The sequence below is a fragment of the Zosterops lateralis genome, assembly GCF_965231275.1.
Source record: "Zosterops lateralis genome assembly, chromosome: 29".
Lineage (NCBI taxonomy): Eukaryota > Metazoa > Chordata > Aves > Passeriformes > Zosteropidae > Zosterops > Zosterops lateralis.
Genome location: NC_139789.1, coordinates 3,654,033 through 3,671,468, shown reverse-complemented (window position 1 = coordinate 3,671,468; position 17,436 = coordinate 3,654,033). Strand labels below are relative to the sequence as shown.

The window sequence follows — 17,436 nt, the reverse complement described above, 5'->3', positions numbered from 1 at the left end:
AGGGACAACTGCTGAGAGCAAAACTGCTGAGAGCTGCCGGCAGGGCTGGGGATCCCAGAGCTCCCCCCAGGGGCTCCAGCCCTGCCCCGGGATCTCCCTGGAGCTGCTGCAGACACAGCCCGGGGAGGGAAGTGAAACACAGCCCGGCCAGACTGCCCTGAGCTGAGAGAAACTGGGGTTTTATATCCCAGACTCCATGGATGAGCACAGAGAAAACCTCTACCTTGAGTGCCAGCTGCATCATCCTCACTAAACCTCTCCTCTGAGGACTTTTAGACTTCATTCCCCTCCCAAAAAATTTCTTTTGGAATAGAGGGATTCAAAGGCAGGCCTAAGTTGATACAAACTGGAATTTTTGATCCCAGACTCCACAGATAACCATGGAAAAAGCTTATTCAAGTGCCACCTGTATTATCCTCACTAAACCTCTCCTCTGAGGACTTCACCCCTCACCTAAAAAATCTCCAGGGCAGGTCCTGATCATTCTGAAGTGTAAATAAATCACCCCAAGGGCCGGGGCAGAGGCTGCAGCCCTGCCTGGAACACCCAGGGCCCAGCCCCGGGCCCTTCCAGGAGCAGTGGCCACCTCCAGCCCTGCCCCGGGATCTCCCTGGAGCTGCTGCAGACACAGCCCGGGGAGGGAAGTGAAACACAGCCCGGCCAGACTGCCCTGAGCTGAGAGAAACTGGGGGTTTATATCCCAGACTCCACGGATGAGCACAGAGAAAACCTCTACCTTGAGTGCCAGCTGCCTCATCCTCACTAAAACCTTCCTCTGAGGACTTTTGGACTTCACTTCCCTCCTTAAAAATCTCTTTTGGAATAGATGTGTTCAAAGCCAAGTCTAAGCTGATACAAACTGGGATTTTTTATCCCAGATTCCATGGATGAGCACAGAAAAAGCCTCTACCTCGAATGCCACCTGCCTCATCCTCACTAAACCTCTCCTCTGAGGACTTTTAGACTTCATTCCCCTCCCAAAAAAATCTCTTTTGGAATAGAGGGATTCAAAGGCAGGTCTAAGTTGATACTAACTGGGATTTTTGATCCCAAACTCCATAGATGAGCATGGAAGAAACTTCCTGGAGTGTCACCTCCATCATCTTCACTGAACCTCTCCTTGAGGACTTTTAGACATTTCCCCTCACCAAAAAAAATCTTGTTTGGAATACAGATTCAAAGGCAGGTCTGAGCTGACAGAAATCGGGATTTCTTTTATCCCAGACTCCACGGATGAGCAGGGAAAAAGTCTCCCCGAGTGCCACCTGCCTCATCCTCACTAAAACTTTCCTTTGAGGACTTTTAGACTTTTCTCCTCACCAAAAAAAAATCTTGTTTGGAATAGAGGGATTCAAAGCCAAATCTGAGCTAATAAAATTGGGATTTTTGATCCCAAATTCCACAGATGACCAGGGAAAAAGCCTCCACAAGTGCCACCTGCCTCATCCTCGCTAAATCTGTCTTTGAGGACTTTTCAACTTCCCTCCCAAAAAGTCTCTTTTGGAATAGAGGGATTCAAAGACAGGTCTGAGCTAATAGAAACTGTGATTTTTATTTTTTTTTTTTTATCCCAGACTCCACAGATGAGCACAGAACAAGCCTCAAGTGCCACCTGCCTCATCCCCACTAAACCTCTCCTCTGAGGACTTTTAGGATTTCATCCCCCAACTAAAAATCTCCAGGGCAGGTCCTGATCCCACTGAAGTGTAAATAAAGCCCCCAAGGGCCCGGCTGGAGCACCCAGGGCCTGGCTGGACCCGGCTGGCAGCAGGACCAGTGCCAGGGCTGCCCCTGCAGGACAAACCCCCAGGACACGGCACAGGAAGGGCAGAGCTGGCCCCACACAGAAACAATCCAGGGAAATGAGCTGGGATTAGAGGAGGGCACCCCAAACCCCAGTGGGAGCTCAGGGGTGTTTAATGGAGCCTTTTCCTGCTCGGGCTGAATTCCCAGAGTTTGGGATTCACACCAAAAGGAGAGGGAAAATCCTCTTTAGGATCTCGGGATCTCAGGAGGGTTTGGGTGGGAAGGAGCTCAAAGCCCATCCCAAGGGCAGGGACACCCCCCACTGTCCCCGGTGCCTCCAGCCTGGCCTTGGGCACTGCCAGGGATCTGGGAATTCCATCCCGTTCCCTCAGCACCCTCACAGCCAGGAATTCCTTCCTAAATCCCACCCAAATTCCCCTTTTCCCCAGTTTCAATCCATTCCCTGTGTCCTGGAATTCCATCCCTTGTCCCAAATCCCTTTGCCGGGATCCAGGGACAGCTGCAGCTCCTCCTGGGAGGAAATCCTCCTGGATTTCCCTCCTGGGAATTCCATCCCATTCCCTCAGCACCTTCATAACCAGGAATTCCTTCCTAATATCCCACCCAAATCTCTCTTTTCCCAGTTTAAATCCATTCCCTGTGTCCTGGAATTCCATCCCTCATCCCAAACTCCTCTGCAGCCCTCTTGGAGCCCCTTTAGGCTCTAGAAGTGGCTCCCTGGAGCTTCTTTTTTCCAACCTGGCCTTGGACTTCCAGGGATTCAGGGACAGCCACAGCTGCTCTGGGAATTCCATCCCATTCCCTCAGCACCCTCACAGCCAGGAATTCTTTCCCAAAATCCCACCCAAATCTCCCTTTTCCCAGTTTAAATCCATTCCCTGTGTCCTGGAATTCCATCCCTTGTCCCAAATCCCTGCTCAGCTGTCCTGGAGCCCCTTTGGGCTCTGGAAGTGTCTCCAAGCTCTCCCTGGATCTTCTCCTCTCCAGCCTTTCCTTGGACACTCCCAGGGATCCAATTTTTCTGGGAATTCCATCCCAGCCCCTCAGCACCCTGACAGGCAGGAATTCCTTCCCAAAATCCCACCTACCTCCCAGAGCTGGAAAATCCCTGTCCCTCAGGATGGACCAACTCAGGAGCTCGGAGTGAAGCTCCTTCCAGCCCTGGGACACCTAGAGTGGTTCTCATCCCACAGAGCAGGAAAAATCCCAGGATCCCATCAGGAATGGGATTGCAGCTCTCCTGGTGAAATCCTCACCCCCAGCTCCACCAGAAACCACCACAGAGCTCAGCAACAACACCAAAAAAACTCTGAATTCTCCCAAATCCTGCTCCTGAACCGAGAGTGGTTCTCATCCCTCAGAGCAGGAAAAATCCCAGAATCCCATCAGGAATGGGATTGCAGCTCTCTTGGTGAAATCCCCATTCCCAGCTCCACCAGAAACCATCAAAGGGTACAACAGCAAACACCAAAAAGCCTCTGAATTCCCCCAAATCCTGCTGCTGAACTGAGAGTGGTTCCTATCTCACAGATCAGGAAATCTCCCAGGATCCCGGCAGGAATGAGATTGCAGCTCTCCTGGTGTCATCCCCACCCCCAGCTCCACCAGAAACCACCACAGAGCTCAGCAACAACACCAAAAAAACTCTGAATTCTCCCAAATCCTGCTCCTGAACCGAGAGTGGTTCTCATCCCTCAGAGCAGGAAATCTCCCAGGATCCCAGCAGGAATGGGATTGCAGCTCTCCTGGTGAAATCCTCACTCCCAGCTCCACCAGAAACCACCACAGAGCTCAGTAGCAACACCAAAAACCTCTGAATTCCCCCATATCCTGCTGCTGAGCAGACCCTGGGGGAGCCAGGGCAGCCAGGAAAGCAAACTGGGATTATTTATAGGCCTGGATTAGAGCAGGATCTGCTGGGAATGCAGGGAATGGAGCAAATCCCCATTCCTGGAGAGGCGGCAGAGGTGACACATTTATGGGCTCTCACCTCCCAATCCATATTTTTTTTTCCCAGCACATTTGTACTCTAAAAATTATATTATACAGAGTTTCTTCAGCTTTATCACATTTATACTCTAAATATTATATTATATTATATTATATTATATTATATTATATTATATTATATTATATTATATTATATAGAGTTTCTGCACCTTTATCACATTAATACTATAGATATTATATTATATAGAGTTCCTGCAGTTTTATCACATTTAATACCCTAAACATTATATTATACAGAGTTTCTGCAGCTTTGTCACATTTACACTATAAATATTATATAGTTTCTGCAGCTTTATCACATTTATACTCTAAATATTATAGTATATTACTTATATTTTATTATATTATATTGAGTTTCTGCAGCTTTATCACATTTATCCTATAAACATTATATTATACAGAGTTTCTGCAGCTTTATCGCATTTATACTATAAATATTATAGTATATTAATTATATTATATTTATTATATTATATTAAGTTTCTGCAGCTTTATCACATTAATACTATAAATATATTATATTATATTATATTATATTATATTATATTATATTATATTATATTATATTATACAGAGTTTCTGCAGGTTTATCCAGCTCTGCTCCTGGAATTCCCTCTCATTCCCATTTCCTCCAGGCTCACACAGGAATTAGGGACAGGGATTAATTAATGAATTAAATCCTGGAGCTGCTCCTCCACCTCCCACTCCCAGCAGCAGCTCCACAAGAACCTTTTAAATGGGGATGATGGTGTTATCCTGGACTGGGTGAGGAGCACTGCCAGCCCTCACCATCCCCAACTTCATTTCCACAAAACCTGGCCAAAAAATGGATTTTTTCCTTTGGATAATCCCACTGAAATCAGCAAAAACGCAGAAAAATAACAGATTTTTCACAAGTCCTGCAATTCACAACCACCCAGAGCAGGGAGGAGAAAACAAGATGAAAAACTGGAAGAACATTCAGGAAAAAAAAAAATACAGATGTGGACAAAAGCTTTTCCAATCCATTCTGTGCTGGAATGGAACATTTCCAGGCCCAGCCCTCTCCCCACGCAGCCAATTGTGGTTTATTTCCATCCCCAGGGCCCAGAGCCCAGCCCTGGGCAGCAGCAGCACTTGGAGCAGCCCCAGCAGGAACCAAAGCTGTAATTCCAGCAGCCTGAACATGGCAGTTTGGAGGATGAGATGAATAAATCAGGGAAAAAATGGTTTAAAAATAAATAATAAACGTTTTGGGGAAGTTTGGGGAAGGAAAGCAGCCGCAGCAGAGGCTGCTGGAATTGCAGGGAGGTGTCGGGGACAGAGAATTTGGACCTGGAATTGCAGGGAGCTGTTGGGGACAGAGAATTTTGACCTGGAATTGCAGGGAGATGTTGGGGACAGAGAATTTTGACCTGGAATTGCAGGGAGATGTTGGGGACAGAGAATTTGTACCTGGAATTGCAGGGAGCTGTTGGGGACAGAGAATTTGTACCTGGAATTGCAGGGAGCTGTTGGGGACAGAGAATTTGTACCTGGAATTGCAGGGAGGTGTTGGGGACAGAGAATTTGTACCTGGAATTGCAGGGAGGTGTCGGGGACAGAGAATTTGGACCTGGAATTGCAGGGAGGTGTTGGGGACAGAGAATTTGGACCTGGAATTGCAGAGAGGTGTTGGGGACAGAGAATTTGGACCTGGAATTGCAGAGAGGTGTTGGGGACAGAGAATTTGGACCTGGAATGGTTTGGGATTGGGGGGAGCAGCTCGGCCCCCCCGCCCTGGCTGTGAATCCATTTCCTGCCCAGCTTTGTGCAGCCTCCCATAAAAACTTCCTGTCCCTGCACCGACCTTCCCTGAGAGCTCTTCCCTCCCTCCCTCCCCAGGCTGCCAAACCTCCCTCTGAGAATCCCTTGGGAATCACAAACAGCTTTTTCCTCAAAAATTTACCTCCAAAGCAAATTTTAACCCAAGGCAGCTCTGGGCCTCTCCCAAGTTTTCCTGAACCGCTGGAAAACATGGATTAGATTTTTTTTTTTTAAATTTTTTTTTTCCTCCCTGGCACCAGGGATGCACACAATGCATCTCCTGTGGTGGTTGACAACCCCTCTTCTATTTCAGGACTGCTCATCCGCAGGTGGAATTGGATTTTTCTGTTCCCATGACTGACAACACAACTCCACTCCCGGCCTATGGCAGCTGCTGCTATTTTCAGCCCCTCTGCCTCTCCCCAGCGTTATTCCAAAGGTGAGAACTATTTCCAGAGAACACCAGAACAGCGTTTTTCACACCTTGACGAAAAAAAAAAAAAAAAAAAAAAGGAAAAGGAAGAAAAAAAAAAAAAGACGGAATTTTGAAAGTTTTTTTGGCCACAGGGCGAAGGAGTCTCTGCAGCAAAGAGCATTAATGAGCTGGTGGAGTGATAAAATGGAATTAAAGTCCCTGTTGGAATGGGGGAAATAGCCTTAAACTGGGCTGCCATGAAGATATTCCTCAGCAGCAGGCAGGGGAGTGCTGATTCCCTCTGTCCTGGCAATGCAGGGATGGGAATTGTCTGCAGGAACGGCCAGAAATCAAAAAAAAAACCACAAAATGGGATGGGACTGAGCTGGTATTGCAGGGATCCCTAAAAATGGTGAATGTGGAGCAGGAAATTTGGGGTTACACACAAATGGTGCTCACAAACAGGAGATTTTTCACTCAGTGAGAGAGTTAAAGCTCCTCTGGAGCCTCTGGAAAGGCTCAGATCTCGGGAAGAAAAGCCGAGGGTGGGATAATGAGGCAGAGAATGTTAATTAGCAATCAGAGAGAGGAGAGAGAGGGAGAGAGGAGTGATGGGATCAGGGAGAGGCTCTAGCTCCTCACACTCGGCACTGACTCGTTCCTGGCTCATCCCAAGGTTTGGGAATCCCAGCAGCTCCACTTCCCCCCTCTGCAATTCCCCAAAATTCCCCAAAATCTCCTTCCCAGCTCAGCTGTCCGGGCCAAACACTGGGATCAATCCAATTCCCCTCCACTCTGCACAATCCCCACCAACATTCCCAAGGTTTGGGAATCCCAGCAGCTCCACTTCCCCCCTCTGCAATTCCCCAAAATTCCCCAAAATCTCCTTCCCAGCTCAGCTGTCCGGGCCAAACACTGGGATCAATCCAATTCCCCTCCACTCTGCACAATCCCCACCAACATTCCCGAGCTTTGGGAATTCCAGCAGCTCCACTCCCTCTCCTTTGCAATCCCCCAAAATTCCATTCCCAGCTCAGCTTCTGAGCCAAACATCGGGATCAATCCAATTCCACTCCACTCTGCACAATCCCCACCGACATTCCCAAGGTTTGGGAATCCCAGCAGCTCCACTCCCCCCCTCTGCAATTCCCCAAAATTCCATTCCCAGGTCGAGATCAATCCAATTCCACTCCAGTCACTCTGCACAATCCCCACCAACATTCCCGAGCTTTGGGAATCACAGCAGCTCCACTCCCCCCCTCTGCAATTCCCCAAAATCCCCTTCCCAGCTCATCTGCTGAGCCCAACACCGGGATCGATCCAATTCCACTCCAGTCTGTACAATTCCCAACATTCCCGAGCTGTGTCCTCCGTGCCCCGGGGGCTGGAGGGAGGGAATTCCTGCCCTGAAGGCACTCCCCAAGCCCCAAAGTCGGTGACTAATCCCTGGCAGACACCCAGGTCCTCCCCGCTGGATAAACGTGGAATTCTTCATTTCCCCTCGGTGAAAATCGCTGGGGGTGATCCCAACCACGGCCCCACGGAGGGAAGGTGCTGCTGGAAACAGGACAGGAGGAAAGCTCTGGGTATTGGGATGGTGGGAAAGGAATCTGGCTTGCAGCTCTGTTGGTGTAAATCCCCCCCAAATCCCGGGATTTGCTGCCTTTTCCCAGAAATGTGTTTGCAGCAAGGCCCTGTGGAGCCCTGACAGGCACGGGATGGGCTGTGGAGTCACCAAAACTGGGATTCACAGGAGGATTGGGGCTGGAAAAGAGCTCTGGGATCATCAAATCCAAGATCTCCACTTGTCCCCAGCCCAGAGCTCTGAGTGTCACCTCCAGGGTTCCAGGGACACCCCCAGGGCTCCTGTGTCACCTCCAGGGGCTCCTGTGTCACCCCCAGGGCTCCTGTGTCACCTCCAGGGGCTCCTGTGTCACCCCCAGGGCTCCTGTGTCACCCCCAGGGGCTCCTGTGTCACCCCCAGGGGTCCCTGTGTCACCTCCAGGGCTCCTGTGTCACCCCCAGGGCTCCTGTGTCACTCCCAGGGGCTCCTGTGTCACCTCCAGAGCTCTGAGTGTCACCCCCAGGGTTCCTGTGTCACCCCCAGGGGCTCCTGTGTCACCTCCAGGGGCTCCTGTGTCACCCCCAGGGTCCCTGTGTCACCTCCAGGGGTTCCTGTGTCACCTCCAGGGCTCCTGTGTCACCTCCAGGGTTCCTGTGTCACCTCCAGGGGTCCCTGTGTCACCTCCAGGGTTCCTGTGTCACCTCCAGGGGTTCCTGTGTCACCTCCAGGGCTCCTGTGTCACCCCCAGGGATGGTGGAGACTCCAAACCTCCCTGGGCAGCTCTTCCCAAGGTTTAACAACCATTTCCATCAGGGAATTCCTGCTCTTGTCCCACCTGGAGCTCCCTGAGGCCGTTCCCTCCTGTCCTGGTGTCCCCTGGGGGCAGAGCCCCGACTGTCCCCTCTGTCCCCTCCTGTCCCCTCCTGTCAGGGCCTTGGGGACATCGGGGATGTTCCCCTGGTCCTGCTTTGCTCCAGGCTGAGCCCCTGCCCAGCTCCCTCAGGAATTCTTCATCTCCTTTCCCAGGTCCCTCAGGAATTCCCCAGCCCCTTTGCAGGAATTCTCCAGCCCTTTCCCAGCTCCTTTTCCCTTTTTCCCAGCCGAACCAGGAGAGAGGGCTCCAGTGAGAGGAGCAGGGGCTGCTGGAGCACCGGGAGCCAAGTGAGCTCAGAGCACCAGGATAAACTGGGGACAGATAAAGACATATCTGTGATCACGCTGCTGCCTGTGCCAGAACGTCTGCTGGGAATGTCTGGATCGTGGATTTGTTTCCCAAAAAAACCCCCCAGGCTGCAGCACAGCTCCAGCCTGATGGGCTGGAAAATCAGGGAATGGTTTGGGCTGGAAAAGTGTCACCTTCCCTTATTCCCAACCTGGCCTGGGACAATTCCATTTGTAGGGAAAGCAGCACTGGGAATTCAGTTGGAAGGAAAAGCTCTGGGAGATCTCAGACAATCCTAAAAGCAGCCAATGGATGAGGATTCCACAACCCAAACCACGGGAATGTCAAGGTTTAATTGGGATCAGTGCAATTAAACCTGCCTGACACAGGAGGAATTTCATGGATTCTCCCTCAGCACTGATGGATCACAGGAAAAATGTAAATGTGCAGGAAAAACCTCACCAGGAGCCTGGAGATCCTGAGGATCCCTGGAAATGCAGCACCTGCAGCTTCCTGCTCACACACCTGGATCCTGCACCATCCAAAATCCACCCAGAGACAGAATTCCCGAGCTGGAAACAGCACCAGGAATCCCCAGCCTTACCAAAAGGATAAAAAAAGGAAATAAAGAGCCCCTCCCCAGGCCTTGCTTTTCTCCCTGACGGAAAAGTTTGATGAAATTCCCAACATTTGTTTGGAATTGCACCACAACTCCCTGTGAGGAGCAGCCGGGCCACGTCAGGATTTATGGAGCATAAACACCCGGCCCTTGCCAGCAACAAAAACAACAAAAAAAAAAAGAGAAGTAACTCAGAGTGGAGGAAATGAAAAACAAAAACCCGCAAAAAACCCTCCCAAAAGCAGCTCCTGCAGCACATCCAGAGAAATCCTCCTGCAGTTCCCGAGCTCGGGATGAGCTCTGGAGGGGTTAAACCACACCAGGAATGTTCAAATCTGGTGCATTTTTAAATCTGGTGAGTTTTTTCCAACAGCAGATGAGGCAGAAATGGACAAAACGCCTCCAGGGCTGAAAAAAAAAAACAAAACAAGCACAACAAAAAACCTTTCCCAACTATTCTATAGATTTAAAAATAGATTTGTTTTCTATTTCCAGAGGGGATGAGTTGGGAATAAAACAAAAAAAGCTTTTTTTGGGGGGAGGTCAGGAGAACATCCATCCTTGGTTGTCACCTCAGGGGGAATTTAGGGGGAATCTCCTCTCTGGAACCAGGGCCCCTTTTCCTGCTCCTCCATCCCCATTAAGAACCAGATTATTTTTCAAATAACTCCCTTTTCCAGCTCACTTTCTGAAATATGAAAACAAAGCAGGAGCTGCCGAGGTTTCTGGGCTTTTGCAGCTCCTGAAAAGTCACCAAAAATCCATCTTTGAGCGGAAATTCGGGAACGTTTTCAGCTCCACAGACCCAACCCAGGCTGAAGCACTTTTAAAACTCCTCCTGGTCTGTCAGGAGGGGGAAAACCACACGATAAATTATGAAAAAGCACAACCCTTAACTAAATTTCCTGTTTTGTGTCTCGGCGTTAAACAGCGTGCCCGAATTTCCTCTTTTCTTTTTGCTTTTTTTTTGTTTTTGTCCTTCACAGTCCCAGCCAATCCCACCCCACACGAACCCAGCCCTGAAGTGCTGCAGATTCCAAACCTGTCACTGAATCCAGAGCTCGTTCCCAGGGAAAATCCAGCTCCTCACACCCCTCAAAGCAAAGATTAAACCTCCCTCAGAGCCCCCAGCAGAGAGAAATAATAAAATTAAATTTATCCTTATGACCAATTTTTTTTTGAGTTTGGGGGTTTTTTTTAATGAATTTGTGGCTGCTCAGGTATTTTAGAGGAGGAAAAAGGTGCTTTTTGGACCAAGATATAACACTTCAGAATTTATTTTTTTTTTGTGGGAGGGAAAGACTTAAACTCGAGAGCGAGTTTCACTCTCAGAAACTCCAAATGTTTTTGGTTTTTTTTAATGATTTGGTGGCTGGTCAATATTTTAAAGGAGGAAAAAGGTGGTTTTTAGACCAAGACACAACATTTCAGAAGCTTTTTTTTTTACTTAAACTCGAGAGCATTTGTGAGTTTCACTTTCAGAAACTACAAATGGGTTTTGTGGGGTTTTTTTAACAAATTGGTGACTGTTCAGGTATTTTAGGAGGAAAAAGGTGTTTTTTGGACCAAGACACAACATTTCAGAAATGTTTTCTTGTGAGGAGGGAAGATTTAAACTCAAGAGTGAGTTTCACTTTCAGAAACTCCAAATGGGTTTTGTGGGGTATTTTTTAAATTAATTGGTGGTGGTTGCTGAGATATTTTAGAGGAGGAAAAAGGTGTTTTTTGGACCAAGACACAACATTTCAGAAGCGTTTTTGGGTGGTTTTTTTTGTTTTGTTTTGTTTTTTGTTCTTTGTTTTTTTGGGGGTTTTTTGGGGTTTTTTTGGAGGGAAGATTTAAACTCAAGAGCGAGTTTCACTTTTAGAAATTCCAAATGGGTTTTGTGGGATATTTTTTTTAATGAATTTGTGTCTGCTCAGGTATTTTAGAGGAGGAAAAAGGTGTTTTTTGGACCAAGACACAACAGTTCAGAAGCTTTTTTTCACTTAAACTCAAGAGCATTTGTGAGTTTCACTTTCAGAAACTCCAAATGGGTTTTTAATGAATTGGTGGTGGCTACTCAGATATTTTAGAGGAGGAAAAAGGTGTTTTTTGGACCAAGACACAACATTTCAGAAGCATTATTTTTATGAGGAGGGAAGATTTAACCTCGAGAGCGAGTTTCACTCTCAGAAACTCCAAATGCCGCCGTGCTCTGGGGCACAATGGCTCGTTTGTCCCCTGGGTTTTTCATCCAGGCCCTTTTTGGCACAGCCAAAAGCAGCAGCAGATGATGATAACGGGGAGGGGACCAAAAGCAAGGCCTGAGCTCTGCCAGTTCTCTGAATCCCAGCAATTTATTGTCAAGTACAAATGAAAAGTGGGTAAATCTCGGACTAATTAATATTTAAGACAAAGCCTCTCTCAGCTTTGCTGCTTTATTTTTTGTCTGAATGTGACAATGGGGCAGGCAGGGAAGTGGATTGATGGTTTTAGCTCTGTTCCCTTCCCAGTTTGTGGAAAAGCCACAGAAGAGGGAAGATGGAGCAGAAAAATCACCTGGCAACAGGTGAGGGGCCAGAGACAGCCTGGGCAGAGAGCTGGGAGAGGCTGCAGCTGGAAAACCAAAATCCAGCTCCACACAGGGGATTCCTGTGCCTAAACCACCCCAGGAACACCAGGATATGGAATTAGAAGTTTCCATAACTGCAGGAACCTCAGCATTTTGGAATTAGAGGTTTCCACCACTTCAGGAATCCCAGGATATTGGAATGGGAGGTTTCCATCCCTTCAGGAGTTCCAGAATATTGGAATTAATCACTTCAGAAATTCCAGGATATTGGAATTAGGGGGTTCCATCCCTTCAGGAATTCCAGTAAATTGGAATTAAACCCTTCAGGAATTCTAGGATATCGGAATGAGAGGTTTCCATCCCTTCAGGAGTTCCAGTAAATTGGAATTAGATGTTTCCATCCGTTCAGGAATTCCAGGATATTGGAATTAGAGCTTTCCATCACTTCAGGAATTCCAGGATATTGGAATTAGGGGTTTCTATCCCTTCAGGAATTCCAGGATATTGGAATGGGAGGTTTCCATCCCTTCAGGAGTTCCAGAATATTGGAATTAATCCCTTCAGAAATTCCAGGATATTGGAATTAGGGGTTTCTATCCCTTCAGGAATTCCAGGATATTGGAATTAGAGCTTTCCATCCCTTCAGGAATTCCAGGATATTGGAATTAGATGTTTCCATCCCTTCAGGAATTCCAGGATATTGGAATTAGGGGTTTCTATCCCTTCAGTAATTCCAGGATATTGGAATGAGAGGTTTCCATCCCTTCAGGAATTCCAGGAAATTGGAATTAGGGGTTTCCATCCCTTCAGGAATTCCAGGATATTGGAATTAAACCCTTCAGGAATTCTAGGATATCGGAATGAGAGGTTTCCATCCCTTCAGGGATCCCAGGATATTGGAATTAATTAGTTCAGGAACCCCAGGATATTGGATTTAGAGCTTTCCATCCCTTCAGGAATCTCAGGATATTGGAATTAGAGCTTTCCATCACTTCAGGAATTCCAGGATCTTGGAGCAATGAGGGTTTCCACCTCAAAGCTCACCTGTGAGATCTTTACACCAAGGCCAGGCTGGAATTCCAGGAATCAGCCTGGGGTAGTGGCAGATGTCCCTGCCCGTGCCTGGATGGGCTTTAAGGTCCCCCCAACCCAAACCACCCCAGGATTTTTGGTGACCTCAACTGTCTGATTTGCCATAAAAATGAAGACAAAAACCCTGCATCTACAACCTCAAGCAGGGCCCTCATTTATTTTACATCAGCACAGACATCGCATTTTATAAATCCCTTTTTTCCCCTTCACTCTCTTTTCCCAGGCACAAGAATCCCCAAACAATCACAAAATCCCCCTGTTGCTTTTCCAGGTTTTGGGGTCACCCACCTCCTTTTCCTACTCCACTGGCAGCTCTGCTGCTCCCCACAGCCTCTGCAAACTCATCCAGAGCTGCTCTGGGGGTTACAAATCCAACCAAAACATCCCATCTTTACACCCTGAGCTCATTTTTAGGGCTGAAAAGGCGAGAAGATGATTTTTTTTTTAAGTGCCAGCTCCTCCTGAGGTGCCCAAAGAGCTTCCCCCACCCGCTGGCCACTGGACAAGCGGCCACTTGGAGCTTTCCCTGAGCCCAGAGCGTTCCCAGGGCGATTATTGCGGAGCTGGAGCTGGTCCAGCCCCGGCTCCAACGGGGCAGGGACAGCACCATCCCCTCACAGCGAGGAAACTGCCACACAATCAGGAAACTGCCGCAAAATCAGGAAACTGCCACAAAATCAGCTTTTTCCAAGGGGCAGAGTGTCCAGTTCCTCTGGAGCCAAGTGCAGGGATGAGAAGTGAAGTCCCTCGTTAGGGTAACGACCTGCAGGGCACAGTGACAACCCTGAGCCCCAGGGCTCGGTGACAACCCTGAGCCCCAGGCGACAACCCTGAGCCCCAGGCGACAACCCTGAGCTCCAGGTGACAACCCCAGGAGGGCACAGTGACAACTCCAGGAGGGCACAGTGACAACTCCCAGCTCCAGGTGACAATCCCAGCAGGGCACAGTGATAACCCCAACCTCCAGAGGTCAGTGACAGCCCTGAGAGGGCTCAGTGACAACCCTGAGCTCCAGGGCACAGTGACAACCCTGAGCTCCAGGTGACAATACCAGCAGGGCACAGTGATAACCCTGAGCTCTAGGGCTCAGTGACAACCTTGAGAGGGCTTGGTGACAACTCCAGCTCCAGGTGACAATACCAGCAGGGCTCAGTGACAATCCTGAGCTCCAGGTGACAACCCTGAGCTCCATGACATGGTGACAACCTCGGCAGGGCCCAATGACAACCCCGAGCTCCAGGGCACAGTGACAACCCTGGCAGGACATGGTGACAACTCCAGCAGGACACGGTGACAACCCTGAGCTCCAGGTGACAACCCCAAGGTCCAGGACTCAGTGACAATCCCAGCAGGGCACAGTGACAACCCCCAGCCCCAGGGTTCAGTGACAACCTTGGGAGGTCTTATTGACAACCCCCAGCTCCAGGTGACAATCCCAGTAGGGTTCAGTGATAACCCCCAGCTCCAGGGCTCAGTGACAACCCCAGGAGGGCTCGGTGACAATTCCGAGCTGCAGGGCACGGTGACAACCCCGGCAGGACACGGTGACAACCCCAAGCCACAGGGCACGAGGCGGGCGGGCCGATAAGGCAGGAGGGCCGATAAGGCAGGCGGGCAGGGCCGGGGCTGAGCAGGGACAGAGCCCTCGGTGTCCCTGTCACACACTCCCAGCCTGGCCCAGGGGCTGAGCAGGGACAGAGCTCTCGGTGTCCCTGTCACACACTCCGGGCCGGGGCTGAGCAGGGACAGAGCTCTCGGTGTCCCTGTCACACACTCCGGGCCGGGGCTGAGCAGGGACAGAGCTCTCGGTGTCCCTGTCACACACTCCGGGCAGGGCCGGGGCTGAGCAGGGACAGAGCTCTCGGTGTCCCTGTCACACACTCCGGGCCGGGCCGGGGCTGAGCAGGGACAGAGCTCTGGTGTCCCTGTCACACACTCCCGGCCCGGGTCCCACCACTCCACCCCTCCCCAGCGGGATCAGCCCCCCGGGGCAGCCCTGGGCCATCAATTCCCACCCAGGGCTGAGCCGGGAGCGGCAGGAAAACGGGAACGGGCACAGAACTGTGTCACGGCCGGCGGCCCCCCCACGGCAGCCACACAAAAGAGCCATTTCCATTCGTGTCACAGCCACAGATGGCAGGAGGGAACCTCGGGGACAATCAGCTCCCTTTAACACTATTGATCCTGGTTTTTCCTCGTTTTTCCCCATTTTTCCCTGCGAAAGAACGGGATAAACGGTGGCTACAGAGTCACAGAACCGCAGGGATTTGCTCCATGGAGCTGAGGGCTCGAGGATGATGTGCTCACCTGCCTGTGGATGTCCCACCCCGCAGGGACACAAAGACCTGTGGAACCTCCCGGGGATGGAGGCCCGAGCTCAGCCCCGAGGAGCCACCGGGCTCTGAAAAGCTGCAGAAAACCCAACAACCTCCTAAAAGGCCTCGAGTTGACTTGGATTGAACACTGAGCCGCTGACCCCTGTGCTCTGTCACACTCCAGATTTTCCCCTGGTCAGAATCACCCCCACTGGACATCACCAGAAGCTCACAGAGCTGGACGGTGCCAGTTTTCCCCCCAAAAAAAATCCTATTTAGCCACAATAACTTCCTCCAAGCAGCAGCAGAGTGTCTGAGAGCACACAGAGCTCCAGCCCAGCCCGTTTGGCTTTGCTTTAAGGCCACACCTGATGGCCACAAGCCCAGGATGGAGGCAAATATCAGATTTGTACCCACAGCACTTCCCCAGCTCCTGAAGGACGCCCAGCTCCCCATTCCACACCTCTGACTGCGAGTGAGGAGCAGGAGACAGATTTCTCTCTCTCTCTCTCTCTCCCTTTGTCTGCGGCACCCACTTACCTCCTCTACACCTCAATAACACAAAACCAGCTCCTGCAGCCACCCCTCCTTTATGTAACCCACACAATTCCCCCATTCCCGCCCGGATCCCGCCGCCGTCCTGGGCCAGCTCCTCTCCACCCCAACCCAGCCCTCAACTCGCGGGCGGGAAACAAACAACTAAATTGTGAGATCTTGGGTTGTTCGTGCCGAGCTCCCCACATCCTTTTCCCCCCCAAAACAGGCTCTGCTTCACCATTAAATACAGCCAGCCCCCCAAGCAGCTGGCCCTGAACCCCTGGCCCCCCATGGATCCCCCCTGTCCCCTGTCCCCTCACCCTGGCCCCCCATGGATCCCCCCTGTCCCCTGTCACCTCACCCTGGCCCCTCATGGATCCCCACTGAACCCTGTCACCTCACCCTGGCCCCCCATGGATCCCCCCTGTCCCCTGTCACCTCACCCTGGCCCCCCATGGATCCCCCCTGTCACCTCACCCTGGCCCCCCATGGATCCCCCCTGTCCCCTGTCACCTCACCCGGCCAAGGACCCCCTGGCCATCCCTCCCCACCCTCGGCCCCCCACACACTCAATTCCTTCACCCCAAAACACGGACATTTCCCCAAAGAAACTCCACGGCAGCCCCTCTGTGTGCCCCCAAACCCCCCCACACCATCTCCTGGCCCTGAGCCTTGTACTGAAATCATTCCCAGGGCTGAGACCCCCGGGGGACCCCCTGAGCCCCTCACCCCGATGCCCCGCCCTGTGCCGGGCTCCAGCACCGCCTTTTCCCCCTGGGACCCCCAAACCCCAGCCCAGGCTGCCCCCGGCCCTGCCCAGGGCTCTGCTGTCCCTCCCCGCTCCTGCCCGGCTCCCCCGAGCCCCCTGGTGCCCTCAGCCCACCCCAAACCCCCTCAGCGCCCCCTGCACCTCCCCACAGCCCCAGCCCGCCCTAAACCCCCCGACCCCGGCCCCCTTACAGCCCTGCCCGGGGCCCCTCATCCTCATCCCGCTCCGGGGCCCCCCAGCCCTGTCCCCCTGCCCAGACTCCCCTCACCCGGCCCGGAGCCCCCTCAGCCGGCCCGGAGCCCCTCACGCCGCCCGGAGCCCCTCACGCCTCCCCCGGCCCGGCCCCGCCGCCCCCCCGGCCGAGAGGGGCCCCGGGCAGGGCCGCGCCGGGGCGGGGGCTCCGCCAAGCCGCGGCCTGAGGCAGCCGGGCGTCCCCTCCCGCCGCCCGCGGCCGTCCCGCCCCGCTCGCGGCGGCTCCTCACCGGTACCGGCGGCAGCGGGCGCGGCGGGCGCGGAGCGGAGCCGCCGCCTCAGACACCGCGCGGCGCAACGCACCCTGCTGGCCCGCGGGCGGTGCCGGCCCCGCCCCCAGCGCCTGACGGACAGCGCTCGCAGCCAATGGAAGAGCCAGGAACGCGGCGCGCGGAGGGAGGTCCGGCTGGAGGGCGGGGCCTGGAGCAGCCGCCAAGTTCGGTTGCGGCGGCGGCGCGGAGGGAGGGCGGGGAGGGGGCGGGGCCGGCGGAGGAGCGGCGGGAGGAGCGGCCAATCAGCGCGCGGGGCGGGAAAATGGGCGTGGTCTTGTTGATATCTCATTCATATTAATGAGATGGGCGGGGGCACCGGGAGG

The 17,436-nt window shown here is 51.9% G+C and overlaps 1 protein-coding gene across 3 annotated transcripts in view; it reads right to left on the bottom strand.

Annotated features, from left to right (window-relative positions):
• GNG7 (G protein subunit gamma 7) overlaps positions 1-17,141 on the bottom strand; it is a 74,138-nt gene extending 56,997 nt beyond the window's left edge. For 2 of the 3 annotated variants that reach the window (XM_083879881.1, XM_083879880.1), the window contains exon 1: positions 17,072-17,141. The gene's annotated coding sequence lies outside the window, so the exon portion shown is untranslated. The remainder of the gene's footprint in view (positions 1-17,071) is intronic. The other variant, XM_083879882.1, reaches the window with a different exon arrangement.
• Positions 17,142-17,436: the final 295 nt, after the last annotated feature.